Below are 12024 nucleotides of genomic sequence, written 5' to 3'. Positions count from 1 at the left end.
AGCTTTTATTCTAACTAGCCTACCAAAACCAACAACAAAGGGTGAAGCTTTGGAAACATTTTCATTGAAGTAAAATCCAAAAGGACAATTGTCGTTATTCCCCGTACTATTCAAGGTATATTGAAAGTCAGAATTGATGCAAGAATACTTTTTAAAATTGTATGAAGTTTAAAAATAGAATGTGGAGAGACAAAGTTGTCAACTTTTGGAGAAAATATGATTTCCACATGGAAATACAAGAGACCTTATAGACAAACTGTTAGAATCAGAAAGACGACTGGATACAAAATCAATATGTGTATGAGTTGTCAATTCTCCTCAAATAAATATATATAATCAATGCAAATCCAATAGGACTTCTCACTGAACTTGACCAGCGCAGCCTAATATTCACTTAGAAAAATAAAAGATCAAGAAATGTCAAAATGAATTTAGAAAGTAATGAGTGGAGGACTTGCCCTACCAGATATAAATTTTCTTTCTCTTTTAAATTATGTTTTACACACACACATGCATGCACACACACACATATTTATAGCATGTATATCTACTCACACTCCAGAGATGAAAGGAGTTACCAATGCAGTAAAAAAAAAAAATTTAAAAACAATAGAAAGGCTAGAAATAGACCAACACATATCCAAAAAAATGATAGTTGACAGAAGCAGAATTACAAGTCAGTGAGGGGAAAAAATGGACTAATCAATAAATGGTACTTTATATGGGGAAAAATAGATCTCTGCTCCCACAATACACAAAAGATAAATTCTAGAAGGTTTAAAACACTCAATTTAACAGCAAAACTTTTAAATTTTAGAACAAATAGAAAGTGTTTTCGTGGTTTTAGGATTGGGAAGGATTTATTAAACAGGATTAAAAGTACAAACTACAAAGGAACTCACTGGTAAATATGGAACCATTTAGATTTATAACTTTTATACAACACAACACTCAAAAAGAGATTAAGTCACAAAATGAGAGTAAATATTTGTACCATGGAAAGTCAACAAAAGATTAATATCCAGGTTGTCTAAAGAACTCCTACAAATCAAGAGGAAACCCAACAGAAAAACAGGCAAAGGATGACTTATATTTCTGTTTGTTATCTGATTGCCGTGACTAGGACTTCCAGTATTATGTTAAATAACAGTGGTGATAGTGGACATCCCTCTTGTTCCTGACCATAGAGAAAAGCTCTCAGTATTTCCCCATTGAGAATGGTGTTAGTTGTGGGTTTTTAATATATGACCATTATTATGTTGCTATGGTATATTCTTCTAAACCTGCTTTGTTCAGGGTTTTTATCATGAATGGATTATTATGGAGAGATGGCATTAATAGACATTTTTCCAAAGGCATACAGATGACCAACAGACATGAAAAGATGCTCAGCATCACTGATCATTAGGGAAATACAAATGAAAACTACAATGAGATATCACTTCACACCTGTCAGAATGGCTAAAAAGAACAACACAAGAAATAACAAGTGTTGGCAAGGATGTGAAGAAAGGGGAACCCTCCTGTATTGTTGGTGAGGATGCAAACTGGTGCAGCCACTCTAGAAAACAGTATGGAGTTTCCTCAAAAAGTTAAAAATAGAACTACCCTATGATCCAGCAATTGTACTAACAGATATTTATCCAAAGAATACAAAAATACTAATTCAAAGGGATACACGCATCCCAAAGTTTATTACAGCTTTATCTGTTGTGGGAAATAAGTTTGAGAATTCTATATGCTTGTACTAATTAGTTAACAAAGCTTAAGGCAGAAAGCCCCCACAGGGTGAAAGCACCCAAGGTTAGCTAATGAAAAGGGTACCTTGTTAGACTTGAGGATGAATGCTCCAGCAATATTAAACTTTAGAGATAACAGCTATTTAGCTATATCACCTACAGAGAAACACTGTCCATCTGGTGTCCAGTATGTCATTGTGCTTTAATCTCAACTTCAAATGCCGCTCACCCTCCAAAACTTTGCTTCTAACACACACAAGTTAATAGTCACTATTTTATTGTTTTCTTCTGCACATTCACCACGTATGTAAAACCTTTGAGAGCTCAATAAATACAGACTCAAAACCCCTGTTCAGGGCTCTTGTCTCCTCCCGGACATTAGCATCTCTCATTTTCATTTCTGAGTCTGCTCTCTTGCTGGACAAGAGTGAACTCCAGACTCAAAGTCTGCAAAAATCTGTAATAGGTAAATTATGGGAACAGCTCAGTGTCCACCAACTGGTGAATGGATAAAGAAGATGTGGCACATATATGTATGGTGGAATATTACTCAGCCATACAAAAGAATAAAGTCTTGGCCATTTGCAATGACATGGATGGAACTAGAGAATATTATGCTAAGCAAAATAAGTTAGAGAAAGACAAATACCATAAAATTTTACTCATATGTAGAATTTAAGAAACAAAACAAATGAGCAGAGGGAAAGTTGGGGGGGGGGGCAAACCAAGAAACAGACTGTTAAGTATCAAGAACAAAATGATGATTACCAGAAAGGTGGGGGCTGGGAGTGGGTTAAATGGGTGATGGGGATTAAAGAGTGTACTTGCTACGATGAGCACTGGGTGTTATATGTAAGTGTTGAATCACTAAGTTGTACACCTGAAACTAATATTACACTGTATGTTAACTAACTGGAATTTAAATTAAAAAATTTTTAAAAAAGAAAAAAAGCAAAGATTAGTCGGAATGGGTAAATCACAGATGAAACCCCATAAACAAATGCATGAAAAATATAAATTTAACATGAGATATATATTACTTCCATCAAATTAACAAAAACTTATAAAATTACAATCGCAAATTTTGGGGAGGATATGAAAATAAGAAACTCTCATAAGCAAGTGGCAGCATAAATTGCTGAAAACTTTGAGAACAATTTCCACTTGTCCTAAAACCCAATGATTCTATTAGGAATATATATCCTAGAGATACTATAGCCCACATGGACCAGGAGATATGCGCAAGCATGTTCACCACAGCATAAGTTGTAATAGAGAAAAAAGGAAGAGAGAGAAATTTAAACTGTTAAATTATGGTATACTTATACTGGAAACTATACAAAAGCTAAATGAATAAACTAGAGCCACATACATCAATATAGATAAAACTCAAAAGCATACTATTCACTCTTTATAATAAAATACTCAACAAACTAAGAATGAAAAGGAAGTTTTTCAATCCAATTCAATCCATGAAAAACCCACAACTAACATTATATTTAATCATGATGGATTGATGCTTTCCCTTTAAAATCAGGGACAACAGGGCACCTGGGTGGCTCAGTCGGTTAAGCATCTGACTCATGATCTCAGCTCAGGTCTTGATCTCAGTGTCATGAGTTCAAGACCCATGCTGGGCATAAAGCCTACTCAAATAAAGTAAAGTAAAATAAAATAATAAAATAAAATAATCAGGAAGAAGACAAGCTATCCATTCTTGCTACTTCTCTCCAACATTACACTGTAGGTTCCACCCAAGGAAATTATTCACAAAGAGAAGATAGGAAGGAAGGGCAGAAGGACAGATAACAGCCAGCCAAACAGGCACTCATATTGGAAATAAAGAATTAAAACCATCTCTACTCATAAATGACATGATCTTGCATATAGGAAATCCCAAGGAATCTGCTAAAATCAAGAAGGATCAATAAACAAATTTAGTAGGATTGCAGGATACAATATCAATATATAAAAATCAATTCTTTTTATATACACTTACAATGAACAATCTAAAAAGTAACAAAACAATTTCATTTACAATAGCATCAAAAAAATAAAATACCAAGGAATAAATTTAATAAAAGGAGTGTAAAACCTATAATCTGAAACAATAAAGCATTGTTGAAAGAAATTAAAGAAGATCTAAATAAACAGAAAACATCCCATGTTCATGGGTTGGAAGACTCAACTTTGTAAAGATGGCAATACTCCTCAAACTGATATATGAATTCAATATTTGCTAGAATCCCAAGTGGATTTTTTGCAGAAATTGAGATGCTGACTCTTAAATACATATGGAATTGCAAGAGACTCAGAGTAGCCAAAACAATAATAAAAAGAAGAACAAAGTAGGATCATACTTTTCAACTTCAAAACTTAATACAAAGCAATCGTAATCAAGACAATGTGATACTGACACAAGAACAGACACCTAGATCAATGTCATACAATTGAGTGTCCAAAAATAAATCCATATATCTATGGTCAAATGATGTTTGGCAAGGATGCCAAGACCCTTCCATAGGAAAAGAATGATCTTTTCAACACATTGTGCTGAAACAACTGGATAGCCAAGTGCATAAGAATGAAGCCAACCCCTCCTTCACACCAAATACAAAAACTAATTCAAAATGGATCAAAGACATAAATATGAGACCATAGATTCTTAGGAGAAAACAGAGATAAATCTTCATGACCCTGAATTACACAATAGATTTTGAGGGGGAAAAAGGAATAAACAAACTGGACTTCATCAAAATTAAACATATATTTTCAAGGACACCATGAAGAAAGTGAAAAGACACACTATAGAATTAGAGGTAATATTTGTAATTTGTATATTTGATAAAGAACTTGTAACCAGAATATATAAATAACTCTTAACACTTAATAATAAAAAGGCAAATAGACCAATTTAAAAATAGGCCAAGGATCTGAAGAGACAACTCTCCAAGGAACACGAAAATAGCCAATAAACACAAACACACACAAAAGATGCTCAACATCATTAGTCATCAGGAAAATGCATATCGAAATGACAATGAGACACCCACTAGGATGGCTAACATAAGAGTTATACATTCACAAGTGTTGGTGAGGGTGTGGAGAAGTCACAACTTTCATACAATACTGATGTAAATATAAAATGGTACAGACACTTTGGAGCCTGGGACTTCGTCAAATGTTTAAATGTGGAGTTACCACATGACCCAGCATTCTACTCCTAGGCTCATACCCATGAGAAATAGAAACATATGTCCACACAAAAATTTGTTCATGAATGTTTAAAGCAGCATTATTTTTAATAGTCAAAAGGTGGAAGCAACACAAATGTCCATCAATGAATGAATGAATGGATTTAACAAACTGTAGTATATTCAAATAATTCAATTATATATGGCCATAAAAAGGAACAAAATGCTGATACATGCGACAACATTGATGAGCCTTGAAAGCATTACACGAAGTAAAAGAAGTCACTCATAAAAGATCATATATTATGATTCCATTCCTATAAAATGTGAAAAGAGAAATCTAAGAAGCATAAGTATCTTGGTGGCTGCTTAGGATTGGGGGTGAGAGAAAAAAGAAAAGATAGTTTGGAGATAGTTAATGGGCACAGGTTTTCTTTCTTAGATGATGAAAACATTCTAAAAATCATGGTAATGGCTGCATATATCTGTAAACATACAAAAACCCCCACATCAAATTGTACACTTCCGTTAGGTGGATTGTACATGAATTATCTCCAAAAAGCTGCTAATAAAAAGCTGCTATTGGGTTAAATAATATGTAGGACATGATATTTATGCTATATCATTTAAAGTTTACAAGTAATAGGAAACAAAAATTTTAATGTTTATGAATACAACATATGTCTTAGAAATAACTTAGGAAGAAACACTTTTATTCAACATAGTCCTGGAAGGTCTAACCATAGCAATCAGACAAAAAAAAAATGATAAAAAATAAAAGTCATCCAAATTGGAAGGAAAAAGTAAAACCGTAACTATTTGCAGATGACATGACGCTCTATATAGAAAATTCTAAAGACTCTGCTAAAAACTATTAGAACTAATAAATGAATTCAGTAAAGTTGCAGGAATTAATATGCAGGAATGTGTTGTTTCTATATACTAGAAAAGAAGCAAAAATTTGAAAGAAAAATTAAGAAAATGAGCCCACTTGTGATTGCACAAAAGACAAATAAAATGCTTAGGAATAAATTTAAGAGAGGAGGTCAAAGACCTGCACTCTGAAAACATTGATTAAAAAAATTGAAGACAATACAAACATATGGAAAGATATTCCATTCCATGATCATGGAATGGAAGAATTAATATTATTAAAATTTCCATTCTACCCAAAGCAATCTACAGATTCAGTGCAATCCCTATCAAAATACCAACAGCATTTTCCACGGAACTAGAGAAAACAGTACTAAAATCATAAAATTTCTATGGAACACAAAAGACTTCAAATAGTCAAAGCAATCTCGAAAAAGAAGACAAAATTGGAGGTATCACATCCTGATTTCAAAATATACTGCAAAGCTATAGTAATCAAAACAGTATGGTATTGGGGCACTTGAGTGGCTCTGTCAGTTAAGTGTCTGTTAATCTTGGCTAGGGTCATGCTCTCTCAGTTCATGAGTTTTAGCCCTGCGGTGGACTCCATGCTGACATATAGAGCTTGCTTGGGATTTTCTCTCTCTCTCTCCCCCCCTCCCTCACTCATTCTCATGCTTTCTCCTCAATATAAATAAGTATTTTTTTTAAGTATGATACTGGTGCAAAAATAGATACAGATCAATGAAACTGGATAGAAAGCCCAGAAATAAACTCATGATTATATGGTCAATTAATCTATGACAAAGGAGGCAAGAATATATAATGAGGAAAAGACAATCTGCTCAATAAATGCTGCTGAGAAAATCAAACAGTTACATGCAAAAGAATGGACCTGGAGCACTTTCTCACAGCATACACAAAAATAAACTCAAAATAGATTTTTTTTTTATTTTCATAAGACCCAGACCTTTGTCTCTTTTTTTTCTTTTATAGTTTATTGTCAAGTTGGTTTCCATATAACACCCAGTGCCCATCCCCACAAGTGCCCTCTTCCATACCCATCAACCCCCTTCCCTCCCCCCACCCCTATCAGCCCTCAGTTTGCTCTCAGCATTCAAGAGTCTCTCATGGTTTGCCTCCCTCCCTCTCCCCAACTATTGTTCCCCTTTTCCTCCCCCATGGTCCTCTGTTAAGTTTCTCCTCTTCCACTTATGAGTGAAAACATATGGTATTTGTCCTTCTCTGCCTGACTTATTTCACTTAGCATAACACCCTCGAGTTCCATCCACGTTGCTACACATGGCCAGATTTCATTTTTTCTCATTGCCATGTAGTATTCCATTGTATAGATAAACCACATCTTCTTGATCCATTTCTTCATTGATGGACACTTAGGCTCTTTCCATGTTTTGGCTATTGTTGAGAGTGCTGCTATGAACATAGGGGTACATGTGCCCCTATGCATCAGCACTCCTGTATCCCTTGGGTAAATTCCTAGCAGTGCTATTGCTGGGTCATAGGGCAGTTCTATTGTTACGTTTTTTAGGAACCTCCACACTGTTTTCCAGAGGGGCTGCATCCATTTACATTCCCACCAACAGTGTAGGAGGGTGCCCGTTTCTCCACATCCGCACCAGCATCTATAGTCTACTCAAAATAGATTAAAGATCTAAATATGAGGCCTGAAGCTGTAAAACTCTTTAAGAAAACAGAGGCCCAGATTCTGTGTCTCCCTCTCTCTCCAGCCCTCCCCTACTCACATGGTCTCTCTCTCTCAGAAATAAATAAAACATTTTTTAAAAAGGTGGGGGGAGGGGGGCTGGGTGGCTCAGTCGGTTAAGCGTCTGACTTTGGCTCAGGTCATGATCTCATGGTTCGTGGGTTCGAGCCCCACGTCGGGCTCTGTGCTGACAGCTAGCTCAGAGCCTAGAGCCTGTTTCAGATTCTGTGTTTCCCTCTCTCTCTGACTCTCCCCTACTCACGCTGTCTCTGTCTCTCAGAAATAAATAAAACATTAAAAATAAATACATAAAACAGAGGCCTTAGCAACATTTTTCTATTTTCTTAGCAAAATTTTCATTTTCTCTGTCAAAAATAAATAAAAATATTAAAATTTTTTTAAAAATAAATAAGTCACAAGGATGTAAAGTACAACATAGGGAATCTAGTGAAAAATATTGTAGGGGCGCCTAAGTGGCTCAGTTGGTTAAGTGTCGGATTCAATTTCAGCTCAGGTCATTATCTCACAGTTCATGGAATTGAGCCCCATGTGGGGCTCTGCACTTAGTGTAGGGCATGCTTGGGTTTCTCTCCCTCCCTCTCCTCCTGCCCCTTCCCTGCGCTTTCCCTCAAAAAAAAAAAGGAGAAAAAATATGTATTTTAATTACATTGTATGATAGCAGGTGGTAACTACATTTACTGCGGTAAGTTTGGCATAATGTATACAAGTGTCAAATCCCTATGATATATATCTGAAACTAAAATGACATTGTGTGTCAACTATAGTTTATGACAAAAATTTTTTAAATAATAATAATTTAGGCAGGAAGACATATTTCAAGATAATGGGTTAGCTTTGGGAAACATAAAAAACCAGTGAATAAAATTGCAAAGGGGCTTCAACCACATCTGTAATACTGTATTAAATATTAAAGCCAAAGCAAAATAATTATGTAAAAGCACAGTGGTCTTCTTTAACATTTTTAATAAATCCTTTTTGTTAGCTTTAGTAAGAGCCAACTTACTAAAGCAGCAATTATTCTAAATGCTAAATGGATACTGCCAAAGTTTATCTTCAGAGAAAGAGAAAGTCTATGAAATACCTCTACTTTGCATATTTTAAACAGAAATACGGACCTGGGTCTACAGTTAATGAGGACTTGCTGTACTTTACATTTTTTGATCAGTTTAGTCTCTTTTCCAAACTCTTTGCAGTCTCTATCCTACTTTACTAAAGACCACTGACCAAAAATAGATGTAATATAATCTAACAAATGTCTAATCAATGGAGTGATTTTCATATTATTTTTATCCAGTCCAGACTCTGACACTTTGCTCCCACAAATAACCTGGACTATACATACTCTGGTTCAGATTGCCAATATTCTAGTAGGTCCTCTGGGTTAATGCTGAGCCACAAACAACAACTGTGCATTCTGATCTAAAAGCTGTAAGACAGAATTTGCTTTGCTATATTTCTAGGTTCCACAATATGAAAATTACAACTCCTCCAGAATATTTCAAGTTCCTCTTGCAGAGTCAAAAATCCACTCCAGGTCTCCTGTAACTATGGTACAGTCATTTTAGTGAAGTTCTTCAAAACTTTGTTTTCTCCTCTCTCCCTCCCTCTCCTTGCCCCTGGTACATGTGCCATGGTTCTGAGACAGACACCACATTGCCCTGGCAGAAGAGACCATCAGTAGATTACAGATAATGCCTGAAATTTCTTTGCAACAGATTTTCCCAGTTTCAAACAGACAAACAAAAAAGAATTTTTTTTTTTTTTATTGTGCTGGCTTTCCAGAAAACACCCACAAATTTGATAAGGGACAAATATTTAAAAGTTAATATTTGCTTTTAGTAAAAGGCGAAAGATTTTAATATTTGCTTTTAATAAACAGGATTTAAAACTCTTTTTAGAATGTGACTAAAGTATTTTTGAAAGTGTTTATTTCATGGACAATTTGTATTTTGCATGAGTGAGTTCTTGTTTCTTCCTAGTGACCAGAAATATACCCTAGGTCAATCTGGAAACACACAGAATATAGTCATCGAGAGTGATTTATGACACCATAAATATAACAGATATGAATTGCCTCCCAATTCTCAAATACACATATTTCAAAATAAATCCCATTTGAGCCAACCCCTCCTCTGCTCTTAAGAAGATTGAAAACACATTAAGTATCTGAGTATTTGTGGATTTTCAAGGATACCATCTTCTCTCAGGTAGATCATGTAGATGGCCTTACCAGGCAAAATGAGGAGGGGAACGTGATTCTCAGTCCATGTGGATAGTATCTTCAGCCATGGGAAGGCAACTGGTCTCTTTCTTTCTTTCTTTCTTTCTTTCTTTCTTTCTTTCTTTCTTTCTTTCTTTCTTAAGTTTATTTATTTATTTTGAGAGAGCACAAATCAGGGAGGGACAGGGAGAGGAGGAGAGAGAGAGAATCCCAAGCAGGATCCTCACTGTCAGTGTGGAGCCTGATGCAGGGCTCAAACCTATGAAGTGTGAGATCATGACCTGAGCTGAAGTCAGCTACTTAATGAACTGAGCCACCCAGATGTCCCAGGACACTGGTTTCAACAGTAAATCACTCCTTTCATGCCAAGTTTGGCCAAGGAAGCCTTTACCACTGTCAGAGGGCCAAGTAGTTGATGGTCAGGCCTCTCCATGACCTTCCTAAGGCCCTACAACTTCACAAGGTCACAACAGTTCCCCTACAGGGGCCCATCTGTTTTCTTCAGACAGATCTGGAAACCTTCCATTTCCCTTCTCTATCTAAAACGCACGTAGATAGAATGCCTCTGCCTACTTCCTACTTCAACAACTTATCCTTCCCCCCACAAAAGCCTGTCTCAATTTATCCTCACCACCCCCTTGCAAAGTCCCCCCTTTCTAAGACATACATACAAAGATAGTTTACACCCCATCTCCCTCACTCCCCAAGGATCTCTCCCTCTTGGGGAAGTAGGAGAGGAGACAACAGAGGAATTATACTTTTTCTCTGGCAAGTTTATGAGACAGAGAGAGAGATTTGTTTTAGTAAACCACAGTTTTATAGAAGATACAGACTACCTGAGAGAGACGTAAGATGGTGGAGAAGTAGGGAGCTCTGTACATTTCACTCGCCCCCGTCTCTCAAACAGAGAAGGTCTGAAGCCATAGGAACCCTTACAAAATCCAGTAGTTTGGGAGGAAAAGGAGACAGAGTCCGCTGAGAACACCTTATAGTGTGAGTGCGAACTGGAGAAGATAGAAACGGGCTGAACTGGAGATGCAGGGGGTAGAGGGGGAATCCCCCTTTGCAGGGAGCCATGGTGAGTCTAGGGGAAAAATAGAAAGAGTAGCCAAAACTGCCCAAGATACTGTCCCTGTCGCTGGAGAAGAAAAAAACCTCTGCTTGGGACACAGAGAGATCCGGTTTCCTGCTGTCCAGCTGACCCTAGGTGGACACACTCATCCCAGGCGACACCAGGAGAAACTGCTTCTCACTAAATGCCCCAATCAAAAGATATAGGGTAGCAGAATGGATAAAAAGACAAAATCCATGTATTTGCTGTCTACAAGAAACTCATTTTAGACTGGAGGACACCTTCAGATTGAAAGTAAGGGAATGGAGAAATATCTACCATGTTACTGGAAGTCAAAAGAAAGCTGGAATAGCTATATTTATATCAGACAAACTGGACTTTAAAGTAAAGACAGTAACAAGGGATGAAGAAGGGCATTATATAATAATTACAGGATCTATCCATCAGGAAGAGCTAACAATTATAAATGTCTATGCACCAAATATACCAAACAATTAATGACAAACAGAAACAATCTTATGGATAAGAATGTGCTAATAGCAGGGGACTTTAATATTCTACTTACAGCAATGGATAGATCAACTAGACAGAAAATCACTAAAGAAACAATGGAATTGAATGACATATTGGACCAGATCAATTTGACAGATATATTTAGAACTCTACATCCTGAGGCTATGGAATTCACTTTCTTCTCAAGTGCGCATGGCACCTTCTCCAAGATAGATCACATACAGGGACATAAAGCAGTCCTCAATAAACATAAAAGAATTGTTATCATACCATGCACACTATCAGATCACAATGCTATGAAACTCGAAATCAACCACAGAAAGAAGTCTGGAAAACCTCGAAAAACATGGAGGTTAAAGAACACCCTACTAAAGAACAAATGGGCCAATCAGGCAATTAGAGTAGAAATTTAAAAATATATGGCTGTTGCTGTTCAGTTCTCCCAGCACCATCTGCTAAAGAGGCTTTCGTTTTCCACTGGAGGCTCTTCCCCGATTTGTCAAAGATTAGCTGGCCATACATTTCTGGGTCCAATTCTGAGTTCTCTATTCTAATCCATTAGTCTATGTGTCTGTTTTTGTGCCAATACCATACTGTCTTGATGATTACAGCTTTGTAGTAGAGGCTAAAGCCTGGGATGATGATGCCTCCCATTTTGGTTTTCTTCT

The sequence above is a fragment of the Hyaena hyaena genome, unplaced genomic scaffold, assembly GCF_003009895.1.
Source record: "Hyaena hyaena isolate Hyena2069 unplaced genomic scaffold, ASM300989v1 scaffold_594, whole genome shotgun sequence".
NCBI classification, from domain to species: Eukaryota; Metazoa; Chordata; class Mammalia; order Carnivora; family Hyaenidae; genus Hyaena; species Hyaena hyaena.
Note: the sequence above shows the minus strand (reverse complement) of the source record.